This window comes from Periplaneta americana, chromosome 7 (assembly GCF_040183065.1).
Source record: "Periplaneta americana isolate PAMFEO1 chromosome 7, P.americana_PAMFEO1_priV1, whole genome shotgun sequence".
NCBI lineage: Eukaryota > Metazoa > Arthropoda > Insecta > Blattodea > Blattidae > Periplaneta > Periplaneta americana.
The window spans coordinates 85,301,639-85,315,254 of NC_091123.1; positions in this window are offsets into that span (position 1 = coordinate 85,301,639).

Consider the following 13,616-nt stretch of genomic DNA (forward strand, 5'->3'; position numbering starts at 1 on the left):
CACATTAGTTCTAAGTTTACAAATTATATTATATATAGAACAATATTATTGATACCTATTCAATCACATAAGAAGATAATATTCCATTTGTAAAGTTTGCATTAGTTCTTATTTTAAAAATTTCAGTACATATAACAAAATTATTTATATTCATTCTTGTAAGAAGATAATACTAGCTACATTTCTAACGTTCTCATTAGTTCTTAATTTAAAAAGTGTAGTCATCAGATAGCAGGGAGACGATTATTTCTTGTGTAACGAAGAAAAAATTGTTAGAGCAAATGTTTGGTAATTTGGCATTCTAATATTCTTTCTTTCCTTACAGCTTTCTGTTAAGATTCATCGAAGTCCGCAGTTATCTTAAGACACCAGAGAACAATCATTCGGCAGTCATTTCAGAAAAAAGTTTGGAGCCTCATTTAAAATTCCCGTTATATTGTGCAGTATATATAAAATATACTGATTTTCACTCACGTAAGTAGATAATACTCCATTTATAACGTTCGCATTAGTTCTAAGTTTAAAAATTTAGTATATATATATATATATATATATATATATATATATATATATATATATATATAACAACATTATTGATACCTATTCATTTACATACGAAGATAATACTCCATTTGTAAAGTTTGTATTAGTTCTTATTTTAAAAATTTAGTGCATATAACAAAATTATTGATATTCATTCTTGTAAGAAGATAATACTAGCTACATTTCTAACGTTCTCATTAGTTCTTAATTTAAAACCTGTAGTCATCAGATAGCAGGGAGACGATTATTTCTTGTGTAACGAAGAAAAAATTGTTAGAGCAAATGTTTGGTAATTTGGCATTCTAATATTCTTTCTTTCCTTGCAGCTTTCTGTTAAGATTCATCGAAGTCCCCAGTTATCTTAAGGCACCAGAGGACAGATAATCATTCGGCAGTCATATTATGAAATTGAATCCGAGTTCAACGTGTATTTATGTTTAAATAAAGAAAGTTATATATTTATATGTCTCCGTCTTTTTACCTATTGTTGGCATAAGTAACTGGTAAATTTTGTTACCTTTTATATTACCAGACGATAGGCATGTATAGTATGATAAATCTCGTTATAACATAACAAATTGTACGTTTTTTAAGATTAGGCTCACGAACTCTATAAAAATCCATTTAAGAGAGGCCTTGCTGAAAGGCGGAATATCATAGTGTCTTGGACATATTCTACTCGAGATCTAACATACTCCTCCAAAGAATGAGGGAATAATATCCAAAATGTTGAAGGCCACTGGTTAGAGCAAAGAACCAAGTGAACTCAATTTTCCTGCTATTATATTTGTAAGCTCATTTTGTTTCATACGGCCAACTTGAAAAGGTTCCTCTTTAATTCTGTACATAATGACCTCAGTGTTCTCCCAGTACGGGCCATTTTACACAAAATTAGTAGGGTCTATGTAACTGATACGCATGCACTTTTGATTAAACTAACACACAACGACGGAGTGCAATCGCAGGAAACTGACATAGTTCGGTTTATTATATCGCGGTTAAGACTAGCCCTGCATCCTGCTACTGCAGGGATGTCAAAGTCAGAAGACGTGAAAGACTCTACGTGCTATTAAGCGCTCACGGGTTCCTATGAATCTATCAGTAGCGGTGAAAAAGAAGAGGTGAGAAAAATGAACTTTATTGGCCTACCACTGCAAGATGAATTAAACTGCTCTTCAGTAATAGATAATGTGTTACTCTTATACAAGAAAACAAGAAATAAAAGCATGTTTTGTAGCATGTACCTCTGTAATAAATGCAATTAATTATAAAATAGTAGGATACAACAAATAATAAACATAGCTTTTCTTTAACTTAAGCAGTTGTACATAATTGGGCCTATAAATTAGTCTCATTATTGTTATTATATGAGCATCATCACACTTCTAGAAACAAATTTAAATTCCTGACTTTTCGCGTAATAATTCAGAAGTGCTTTTTGTGATTTTTTCCGACCCCCAGCCTACTTATGTCCGGTGGAATGTTTCTTGCAGTAAAATAATATCTAATGGAAGACCTGAATTGGCTAACATTCCACGTCCATAGGCTTGCATTATGAGTAATGAAGTAAATATTTGTATGATTCAAAAACACAGTCGAACTTAGGATATTTTTTTAAAGAATGATAGCCTATATAAAACACAACTTGTTACTGTTATCCAGCCAGGAGATCAACCGTGAAAGGAATGTGCTTACTATTGCGTCATCTATTGGAGCGAAGTAGATAGATAATATTACCGTTATAACTTCAGTTTAAAAACATGCGCTCTCCTGCATATGTTATTTCCTGTATGGAGAGATTAAAAGACCAGGAGAATAACAGTGATCTAATTTTGTAACTAGGGTAGTATCAATATGTGTGTATCAATGTTATTGTTTGTGCTGTAAGAGCTAGCCAATACAGATAAGAGTACCCACGTGTGTGACCTTATGACATCAACATTCATTCACAGCATTACCCCGCTTCGTCTCACTCCCCAGAGACTTTCTCGTGGTTGGAGTACGGTAGGTAAAAAGTCGAATTCGCTCAATTTTGGACTTGGGATGTTTGTCAATTTAGGTATTCAATTGTAATTCTATTGGTATATTTTTATGAGTAGCCTAAGGATCACAAAACAAATCCAACTTGGGCTGGAGCAGGTCAATATCTTTAAATCGTCTATGGAACTCTTCCCAGAGATTTTAAAGCATTGCAGCATTTTACACTTTTGAACAGGAGTTCAATGACCGAAGGCGTTGGAATTATAAAAAATTGTGCCGTGAGATCTGTGACATCCACAATGCAATCTTCATCTGAGAGCTTTTAACAATATCTGTTGACATAAATTAATTAATTCTTTCCTTGCGATCTCCAATTCAAAACGTTCAGATGCTCGAATATATCCTCGAGAAAGTTACGTTCCTCGATCCATGTAGAATCAACTATTGTCCGTTACTCAGGAGAAGACGAGCGGAAAGAATGTGACCTTCTTGACTATCGCTGTTGATTATTATAAACATCGCTCAGATAAGCATCCCAGTAGCCAGGTTATTACTCGTGCAGGAAACATGAGTAACAATGCGTATGGAAATTAAAGCTAAGTTGAACAGAAGGAGACCTAATGTTTCCGCTTACTGCAATACAAATATTGGGCGTATTGTCGTACGATCCTCATGTTCTTAAATACTACAAGAAGTACGGTGTAATTTATCAAAAATTATGAAAGAGGGAAATAGAATACATTCGAATAGAAAAGTACAACATTCAGATAATGCAATTAAAGCTATTCGGAATATTATTGAAGTTAAACTTGTAGATATTCTAAGAAAGAAAATATTTTTTCATTAAACCAGTGATTATAAACTAGAGGACCCCAAATCTATTGCAAATTCTTTTAATGTCTTATAGTATATAGTACAGAAATATTATTGACAACTTAAACATTCAAGATTTTGCAAAAGATACTGCAATTGGTTATTTAAGAGATGCATTTAATAATTAGTATTAATATATGTAACACTAGTCTGCGATGAAATTCCTGCCTCCAAAGTTTTTATGTTTTTAGGGTATTTTTAGCATGCTGAAATCAAATTCAAGGCCAAAAAGTTCGTATCACGTACCATTTTTTTGTTATTTTTATTTTCTTATAATATATTACGACAATTTATAGCATAATTATTTAAACTGTAATATTTTAACATATGTAGGTTTAGTATGTTAGGATATGAAAACCATATGTATTCAACATATTTTTAAGGTGTTTATATTGAAAACCGAGGACACTGGATGTTTCTTAGCAGATAGGGGGTGCAAGCACATAAGGAAGTTAGGGCGAAATAACGTGCAGCCTTGTCATTATTTTTTTTTGTGGAAGATAGAAATGTCAGCCATACCTTGGTGAGAGACTGAACTCAATAGATGTAGATTCATTTTCCGGGCTGAGAGGCCGTGGTCTATTAGTTGGTTTTATACCAGACGTTTCGTCTGCAACTGCGGCAGACATCTTCAGTGGAGTGGTATCCGAGGTCGCAAGACTCTTCTCGGCGTACCTGAGGCAACTGATCCTGTGTCTCGAAAAATCGAAAAATCGAAGGAGAATTGGGAGGAAAATTTAAAAGGTACGCAAAACGCGTCCTTGCAAGGGGTTGGGGGCTGTACAAAACTAAATATGTGAGCTCCAAGCCTATTGGCCACTAGTCTCACTCCGGGTTACGCTGCTCCCCTGAAGGAACTCTAGAAAATTTTGAAGGGGAAGCCGAAATTGGACGTAACCTCTTAGGTACCACATACGCGAGGGGGGCTGAGACTGATCAATTGATCACGGAACGGGGCGAGGAGGAGTTGGCTGGTGTGTGCCGTTAGGATGGCAAGACGCCGTCATCTGTTGTTCGATGACAAAGCAGGTGAAGGCCGTCGGAAGAAGCGCCGTGAAATCTATGCTGCAATTTGAGAGGTCCCTGTCCTTTCAATTTGCGACTTATTGAGTGACCTCGTATGTTTAATAGACTATTAATATTATCTGAACTGGGGCATACATAATTTATAATAAAGGTGGAATATATATGGGGAAGGGCATATAGGTCCGTGGCCCATTTCTTATAGGGCTCATCCCGACATTTATCTTACGCCTGAGGAAAACCACGGAATACCTTAGGCAGGATGAGTTGTCTCATATAAGAGACTAGCCAATTTGGCTATTATGTTGGAGGTCATGAGCCTTGTTGATTTGTCTCAATTTCGAGACCAGCCATTTGGCTATATGATGGCTCAATTGCGAAGAGGGGGGAGAGATGTGATTGTTAATTAGGGAGATTCATGGGGATATGAGTGCAGGTCCGTGGACCATTTCTTTTAGGGCTCATCCCGACATTTGTCTTAGCGCCTTAGGAAAACCACGGAAAAACCTTAGGCAGGATGAGTTGTCTCAATATCAGAGACTAGCCAGTTGGCTCTTAGGTTGAATGACTCTATGAATCGATGGATATATACTAGCCAATTGGCTCTATTAGATTTCCATCGATCAACAAAAGTAGATAATGTTATGGAGGGATTTTGTTTAGCCCAGTTAAGACAAGGTCATTTTACAGCGGTTGCACTATCCAAGGAGTCTCATGGAGTTGAGTCGTGGCTACCAAAACCTGGGAGTAACGCCATCCTCCCTGTCCTCCTGTCTCAATAGTATAGCTAATGGACCTGTCTGGTGTCTACGCCGTAACCTAGGATCATACTGGCCGAGGCCAGATATGAGCGGGTTGGGGTTAGCACGAGCTTCCGCATACAGGTTCCTAGCCAGTCGAGCAATGAACTCGTCTATGGTTGGCAACTCTAGTTCATCATGGAACATCATGGAACATCCTGTGTCTGTCGAAAAAAAAAATCGAAAATAAATTGAAGGAGAATTGGGAGGAAAATTTAAAAGGTACGCAAAACGCGTCCTTGCAAGGGGTTGGGGGCTGTACAAAACTAAATATTGTGAGCTCCAAGCCTGTTGGCCACTAGTCTCACTCCGGGTTACGCAGCTCCCCTGAAGGAGGTCTAGAAAATTTTGAAGGGGAAGCCGAAATTGGACGTAACCTCTTAGGTACCACATACGCGAGGGGGGCTGAGTTTGATCAATTGATCACTGAACGGGGCGAGGTGGAGTTGGCTGGTGTTTGCCGTTAGGATGGCAAGACGCCGTCATCTGTTTTTCGATGACAAAGCAGGTGAAGGCCGTCGGAAGAAGCGCCGTGAAATCTAAGCTGCAATTTGAGAGGTCCCTGTCCTTTCAATTTGCGACTTATTGAGTGACCTCGTATGTTTAATAGACTATTAATATTATCTGAACTAGGGCATACATAATTTATAATAAAGGTGGAGTATATATGGGGAAGGGCATATAGGTCCGTGGCCCATTTCTTATAGGGCTCATCCCGACATTTGTCTTACGCCTGAGGAAAACCACGGAATACCTTAGGCAGGATGAGTTGTCTCATATAAGAGACTAGCCAATTTGGCTATTATGTAGGAGGTCATGAGCCTTGTTGATTTGTCTCAATTTCGAGACCAGCCATTTGGCTATATGATGGCTCAATTGCGAAGAGGGGGGAGAGATGTAATTGTTAATTAGGGAGATTCATGGGGATATGAATGCAGGTCCGTGGCCCATTTCTTTTAGGGCTCATCCCGACATTTGTCTTAGCGCCTTAGGAAAACCACGGAAAAACCTTAGGCAGGATGAGTTGTCTCAATATCAGAGACTAGCCAGTTGGCTCTTAGGTTGAATGACTCTATGAATCGATGGATATATACTAGCCAATTGGCTTTATTAGATTTCCATCGATCAACAATGTAGATATGTTATGGAGGGATTTTGTTTAGCCCAGTTAAGACAAGGTCATTTTACAGCGGTTGCACTATCCAAGGAGTCTCATGGAGTTGAGTCGTGGCTACCAAAACCTGGGAGTAACGCCAGCCTCCCTGTCCTCCTGTCTCAATAGTATAGCTAATGGTCCTGTCTGGTGTCTACGCCGTAACCTAGGATCATACTGGCCGAGGCCAGATATGAGCGGGTTGGGGTTAGCACGAGCTTCCGCATACAGGTTCCTAGCCAGTCGAGCAATGAACTCGTCTATGGTTGGCAACTCTAGTTCATCATGGAACTTTCTTCTCGAGGCGACTCGGGGGAGATGGGTAATGAGTCGAATCACCTGGTTTTAGACAACTTGGAGTTTACGGAGATGGGACACTGCCGCAAACCCCCATGCGGGTGCGGCATAGGTAATGACAGAGCGAATGAGGGCCTTATACATGGTAAGTCCTACCCTCAGGTTGTCAGGAGTTAAGGCCGCCAGAATGGGATAGTGTCTAACTATCAGCCCGTTGGCCTTACGAAGAAGGGATTGGATGTGATCTCGGAAGTTGAGATGAGAGTCCATAATGATCCCTAAATATTTAATTTGGTTCATCCACGGCATTTCTCGTCCGAAAAGTGTGGGTGGTGGTGGTATGTCTTCGAGCCTCGCTCTTAGTGAAAAGAGTATGGCCTGACATTTCTCTACATTGACCTTGATTCTCCAGTCGTGGAACCACGGCTGGAGGTGATCTAAGATCGACTGTAATCTACGGGACGCTAATCTATAGGTTTTGCCCATCGCCAAGAGGGCAGTGTCGTCTGCATAGATATACAGATGACTACTTCTGCCGTGGATATAGCGAAACGGGAGGTGATTAATGAATATATTGAAAAGTATGGGTCCGATAATGGAACCCTGTGGGACTCCTGCGTGAATTTCACGGGGGGTGGAGAAACTAGTGCCTACACGGGTTTTGAATGTACGGCCTCGGAGGTAGTTAGAAATAAGGCGTATCATTCCATCTGGGACTCCCATGCCCAGTAACTTAACGAGGAGTCCCTCATGCCAAACCTTGTCGAATGCTCGCTCGATGTCCAGGTAAGCTGCAGCTACTACACGCTTCGTGCTCATAGCCCAGGTAATGTCCTCCGTCATGCGGAGTGCCTGGAGTGTAGTGGAACGACCAGGGTGAAAACCGAATTGCTCGTTCCTGATTTGGGGCAATACTACTTCAGTGAGGCGTCTATGTATGACCCGCTCCGCCAGTTTGCTGAGACAACTGAGGAGACTAATAGGCCTATAGTTGCTTGGATTCGTCTTATCCTTTCCGGGCTTTGGAAAGAGAACTACGTGAGCTTCTTTCCAGGGAATGGGATAGTGACCGGAAGCCAAGATGTTATTAATTATCTCTGCTATGCGCTTCATAGCTGACCTTGGGAGATGCTGCAATATAATTCCTTGGATACCGTCGGCTCCTGCGGCCTTATGAGGGCCGAGGCGACGAATGAAATGGGCGACCTCGTGGGTGTTCGTAGGTCGTATCCCATTTTCCGGCTCCCTGCTAAGGAGGTCTCGAACCGATTCCTCAACAGCTCTGATATGGGGCAAGTTTAAATTTTGTTCCACGGGTTGAAAAGTGGTCTCTAGAACGTCTGCCAGTGCGGTAGCCTTCTCCTCAGGAGTAAAGGCCGTGACATCTGGACCGACTACTAATGGGTGAATAGATTGAGACGGATTGGACAGAGCTCGAGATACACGCCAGACATCTGACATGTTTCTGCTGTCCATCGTCTCAACCTTGGATTTCCAAGCATCCACGACCGTCTCGTGGACCGCCTCACTGATCCGCCTGCGCAAGCGGTTCATTTCTATTCTATGTTGATCTAACCTAGTACGCTTCCACAATGTTCTTGCTCTATTGCGGGCGATCTTTAGGTCTCTAATATAGGCTGGGAGCTGCATCCGTCCCGGTTGTGAAGACCGTTTCGGTATTGCAGCAACCATTGCCTTCTTTATGCACTCCGTCAGGTCGCTAACTGACCTATCTATCCCTGCCGGAGTGACTTCAGGGGGGAGTGGTGGAAGCGTAGCGGCTACCTGGTCTTGAAAGAACACCCAGTCTGCCGCCTTGTAGTTGAATTTCTCAGCGGTTGGGGAGAGTTCGACTGGGTGCATGATCTCCATTATCACCGGTAGGTGGTCGGACGGAAGATCATCCAGGGTTGTTAGTCTCGCTATAGTTGTGAGACCTTTCACCAGAGCGATGTCTAATATGTCAGGCAGTTGATTTGCAGCATCCGGTACGTGTGTGGGTTCCCTAGGGGCCATCACGACGTATCCGTTTCCTGTAGAATTAAGAAAAAGCCTATCGCCCTGCCGATTGGGGCGTTGACAGTTCCAGCTAGCGTGCTTCGCATTGAGGTCGCCGGCGACTACGAATCTATCGGATAGACTTGTCACTATATCTAAATCGCGTTCATCTAGTATGCCCGGAGGACTGTAGGCAGCCATAAGCAGAAAGGGGAGTCGGCCTATGTAGGCTCTAATAGCCACTGCCTCTAATGCCGCTAGCTGGGGAAGGAGATACTCACAGTGCGCGATCGTAGAACGAACGAACACCGCTACACCTCCGCCTCTTCTACCCGCTCTATCTTGTCTATAGACTTTAAACCCCGCGCATCTTAAATTTACTTGGGGTGTCAGGAACGTTTCTGTTATAAATGCTACGTCTATATTATTAGCGTCTAGGAAAGCCCTGAACTCATGTCTATCATGTCTAAGGCCCCTGGCGTTCCATATACACATCCTAGCAACTCCGTCACTTCGTCTGGCCATTGAGAGAAACGAGGGAGGTTAGGAGCTTAAATATCTCCGGGAGGGCAGACATAGGATTCTCCATAAGGAGAACTATCACTCTGGTTAATCCTTCTAGGATTGGGGCGAGCGGGAGGTTAGGGTTTGCTAATTGCAATGCCTCGGCAAAGTGCTGAACTTGGTCCAAGGTCGCGCCTTGACCGGTCGGGCCTTTCGAGGTGCTTGCAATAGCTTCCTGCTGGGCCGGTGGGACAGGGGCGGAGATGGACTCTACCGTGGTAGCCTTGGTGGCTTTTCTGCTGCCCCTGTTGCGCTTAGGGCGCTGAGAAAGGGGTTCTACATTATTGGCAGCAGTTTGGGGGGCTGTCGCTGCCACGGTGGACCACAGAGGCGCGGCAACGGGCACTTCCAAAAGCGAAGGGATGGTCGCCTGCTGCTGCTGCGTTTGCTGCTGCTGTTGGCGGACCGGCCCGAGTTCCGTGCGTCGCTCCGCACGGGGCACCTGCACAGGGGCGCGAGCCTGTGGCTGCGGCTGCTGTTCTCGGAACAGCTGCTGCTGCCTCGCAGCTCACTCCACACGCTGCTGCCGGAGACACTCGTATTGGAGCGTCCGCTGTTCCTCGAGCTCTGCCCTCCTCCGTCGGTCAGCCCTGCTCGTTCCTTCCGTGGCATCTCTAACCTGTAGTGCCACGGGACACCCTCCATAATTGGCGGTGTGAGCGCCAGTACAGAGTGCGCATGTAGCGGGGACATCGTGCGGCTTGCGACAATCTTTAGTCTTATGGGGGCGTGCACAAGCTCGACACATAGGCTGCGCTTTGCAGCTAGCCTGCGTGTGGTAGTACCACTGGCAGTTGCTGCACTGAGGCGGGCGCTTGCTGGAGACGTAGTCCTCAACTGTTACCCTCATCAGGCAGCACTGACGCAAGGCTCTCATTCTATCCCGGGTTTCGGGGGAATTCTCCACATCGACAATGACCATTGGGAGTTTGGCCTTTGTCCTTGATGAGTGCATCCTCGTCACTCGCCGGACGATTATGATTTGGAATTCCAGGTCGCCCTGGATGTCCTCCTCATCTGTTTGAATATCTATTCCTCTAAGAACGAATCGCAGAGGCTTGTCGTTCTTGGGGCGCAGCAAGTTGTACGCTACTCCCCGTTCGGTCAGGAACCTGCAAAGATTTGCGTAGTCCCTTTCGCAAACAGTTTTCACGGCCGTCCCGCCGCGCGCCCTGTACGAGAATAAGCCCAACGGTTCGCATTCGGCCTTGAACTCTAAGTTCAGTCGGCCCAGCGAGCCAGTGAAGGCTGGCGTAATAATAACGGGTGGGATATCACCACGTCGCCTAGTGAGGGCAGTCTCAACATCATCTTCCTCGTCCTCACTCTCCGACACGTGAGTACGAGCTGGGGAAGGGGGGCGGGGAACTGCCTCATCTACCTCAGGGGCAGCAGCCGTCTCCTTTGGGGCCTCAGGTTCGGCGGGGGGTGCTGCCTCCTCGGTCACGACTTGAAGAGTCGCCGCCTCCAATTGTTCCAACGTAGAGAGAGCCGATCTCTCTTCCTTGGTGAGCTCACTAGCGGAAGGAATGCCGCCCTGCCGAGTCTTAGCTGAGCCCTTCTTCTTCTTTTTGGCCTTAATGACCTGATGTGCGCCGGACCCAGATAGAATCGGCGGCACTTCATCAGCCAAGACCGTAACACCACGGCTATTCAGTCCGCTAGGACCGGGCAAGTCAATACGTGTCACCTCAGTGACCTTGGGAGCTATCTTGGGAGGGGTGGGCTTTCTCGGGAGTCCTGAAGGGACTGGGATGGTGGTAGGGGGACGAAGCTCAAGGATCTCCGCAACGGGGACCGGGACAGGCGGCGTCCGTACAGGACCAGCCGATCTCAGGTTCCGACGCCTGGGCGGAGGAGTAATCTGCGCGGGACGCGACACGCGCAAGTAGGAGGTGGTGGGCCCTGTCTGGCTAGTGCAAACTAGCAACCGCTTTACGCCACCTGCAGTAGGATGGCTCGTGGCCTTGTTGCTCTTAACTGGAGCCATTCGAATTACAGATTCGATCCTGTCAGGGGGGGAGACCTAAGCCGCACTCTGTCCGCAGTGCAAGAACCTGCTAGGCCCCTTTCCCACTAAGGGTGGAAGCCCAGCAGTTACGCCCGACCGGTCGCCGAAGCCTAGCCCGGTTAGCCGATCGCAACAAGCGTTGCGGAGCCCGCCGGGGAACGTCGGTTTGGTTCGCTAATTTCGTTGGCCCTGATAAGGGCCGGACGAAAATTTGCGTAGCCCTCAGAAGGACCGGGCAATAGTAGAAGAGTGGAGGGCGGAAAGCAAATTAGCCCGAAGGCCCTGCCTTTGGGCAGTCACTCCGGCACGAAGGCACAGAGTCTCTCCCTAGCAGGAAGCCTGCCTAGGGGCCGAGGACGGCTAGGGGTCTCCTCGAGAGAGGACCCAATCCCCGACCGGGATCCGCCTGGCCTAGGGAAGTTAGTGCGCACAGCCCTCCGTAGGCTGCGCGGCTTTCTTCGCGCTGAGCGCCGGTGCGGCAATGGAACCAATAGGCTGCTCTTTAAGAAGTGCCGATTACGTAGGTTTCCGCCGCCTGGCCGACAGAAGTACGATGCTCGGCGCCTCGAGCCTCCCTGGCCGAGAGCTGCTTGGCTGCTGCGCTCGCTTGCTGCTGTAGAACTGAGGAATCTGGTTGGTTGTCCGCTGTAGCTGCTTTCGCCGATGCGCCAATCAGAAGTTCTCAGGACACGTCTTGCTCCTTTCACGTCCAAGAAAGAAGTCCTCAATGTCATCCTGTGTCTCGAAAAAAATCGAAAAATCGAAGGAGAATTGGGAGGAAAATTTAAAAGGTACGCAAAAAGCGTCCTTGCAAGGGGTTGGGGGCTGTACAAAACTAAATATGTGAGCTCCAAGCCTGTTGGCCACTAGTCTCACTCCGGGTTACGCTGCTCCCCTGAAGGAGCTCTAGAAAATTTTGAAGGGGAAGCCGAAATTGGACATAACCTCTTAGGTACCACATACGCGAGGGGGGCTGAGACTGATCAATTGATCTCGGAACGGGGCGAGGTGGAGTTGGCTGGTGTGTGCCGTTAGGATGGCAAGACGCCGTCATCTGTTGTTCGATGACAAAGCAGGTGAAGGCCGTCGGAAGAAGCGCCGTGAAATCTAAACTGCAATTTGAGAGGTCCCTGTCCTTTCAATTTGCGACTTATTGAGTGACCTCGTATGTTTAATATACCATTAATATTATCTGAAATAGGGCATACATAATTTATAAGAAAGGTGGAATATATATGGGGAAGGGCATATAGGTCCGTGGCCCATTTCTTATAGGGCTCATCCCGACATTTGTCTTACGCCTGAGGAAAACCACGGAATACCTTAGGCAGGATGAGTTGTCTCATATAAGAGACTAGCCAATTTGGCTATTATGTTGGAGGTCATGAGCCTTGTTGATTTGTCTCAATTTCGAGACCAATCCTGTGACTGGTTGTGCGGGCGTATTTATAGTGCGGCTCGCGGGCCGAGGCCTGTTGTCGCTGCGGTCCGCGCCGCTTTGTTCGCTGCTCCCGTTCTGGGTTCCGTCCTTTTGTTGTAGTGGCTTCTTATCTGTTCTGTTTAGGACCGGGTACCAACACTTGTTTAGCTTTACGCCTTCTTCCTTGCGATTAAAGTTGTTGTTATGTTTATGTATTTCGATCGCTTCTCTATGTAGACGGGGGAAGAAGTGCGTCGTCGTGCTCAAGATGTCCGTGTCCTTGAATCTTATGTTGTGATCGCCCTTTTGATAGGCATGTGCTGCCACTGCCGATTTGTCGATCTGTGCTAGGCGGCAATTCCTATTATGTTCTGTCAGTCTCGTCCTGACGCTTCGCTGTGTAGTACCGATGTAGACCTTCCCGCACGAACACGGAATCCTGTAAACTCCGGCGGACAGCAGCTTATCTCGTTTGTCCTTGGATGACCTCAGCATGTACCTTTTAAATTTTCCTCCCAATTCTCGTTCGATTTTTCGATTCTTTTTTTTTTTAGACACAGGAAGGGGACTTCTTTCTTGGACGTGAAAGGAGCAAGACGTGTCCTGAGAACTTCTGATTGGCGCACCGGCGAAAGCAGCTACAGCGGACAACCAACCAGATTCCTCAGTTCTACAGCAGCAAGCGAGCGCAGCAGCCAAGCAGCTCTCGGCCAGGGAGGCTCGAGGCGCCGAGCATCGTACTTCTGTCGGCCAGGCGGCGGACACCTACGTAATCGGCACTTCTTAAAGAGCAGCCTATTGGTTCCATTTCCGCACCGGCGCTCAGCGCGAAGAAAGCCGCGCAGCCTACGGAGGGCTGTGCGCACTAACTTCCCTAGGCCAGGCGGATCCCGGTCGGGGATTGGGTCCTCTCTCGAGGAGACCCCTAGCCGTCCTCGGCCCCTAGGCAGGCTT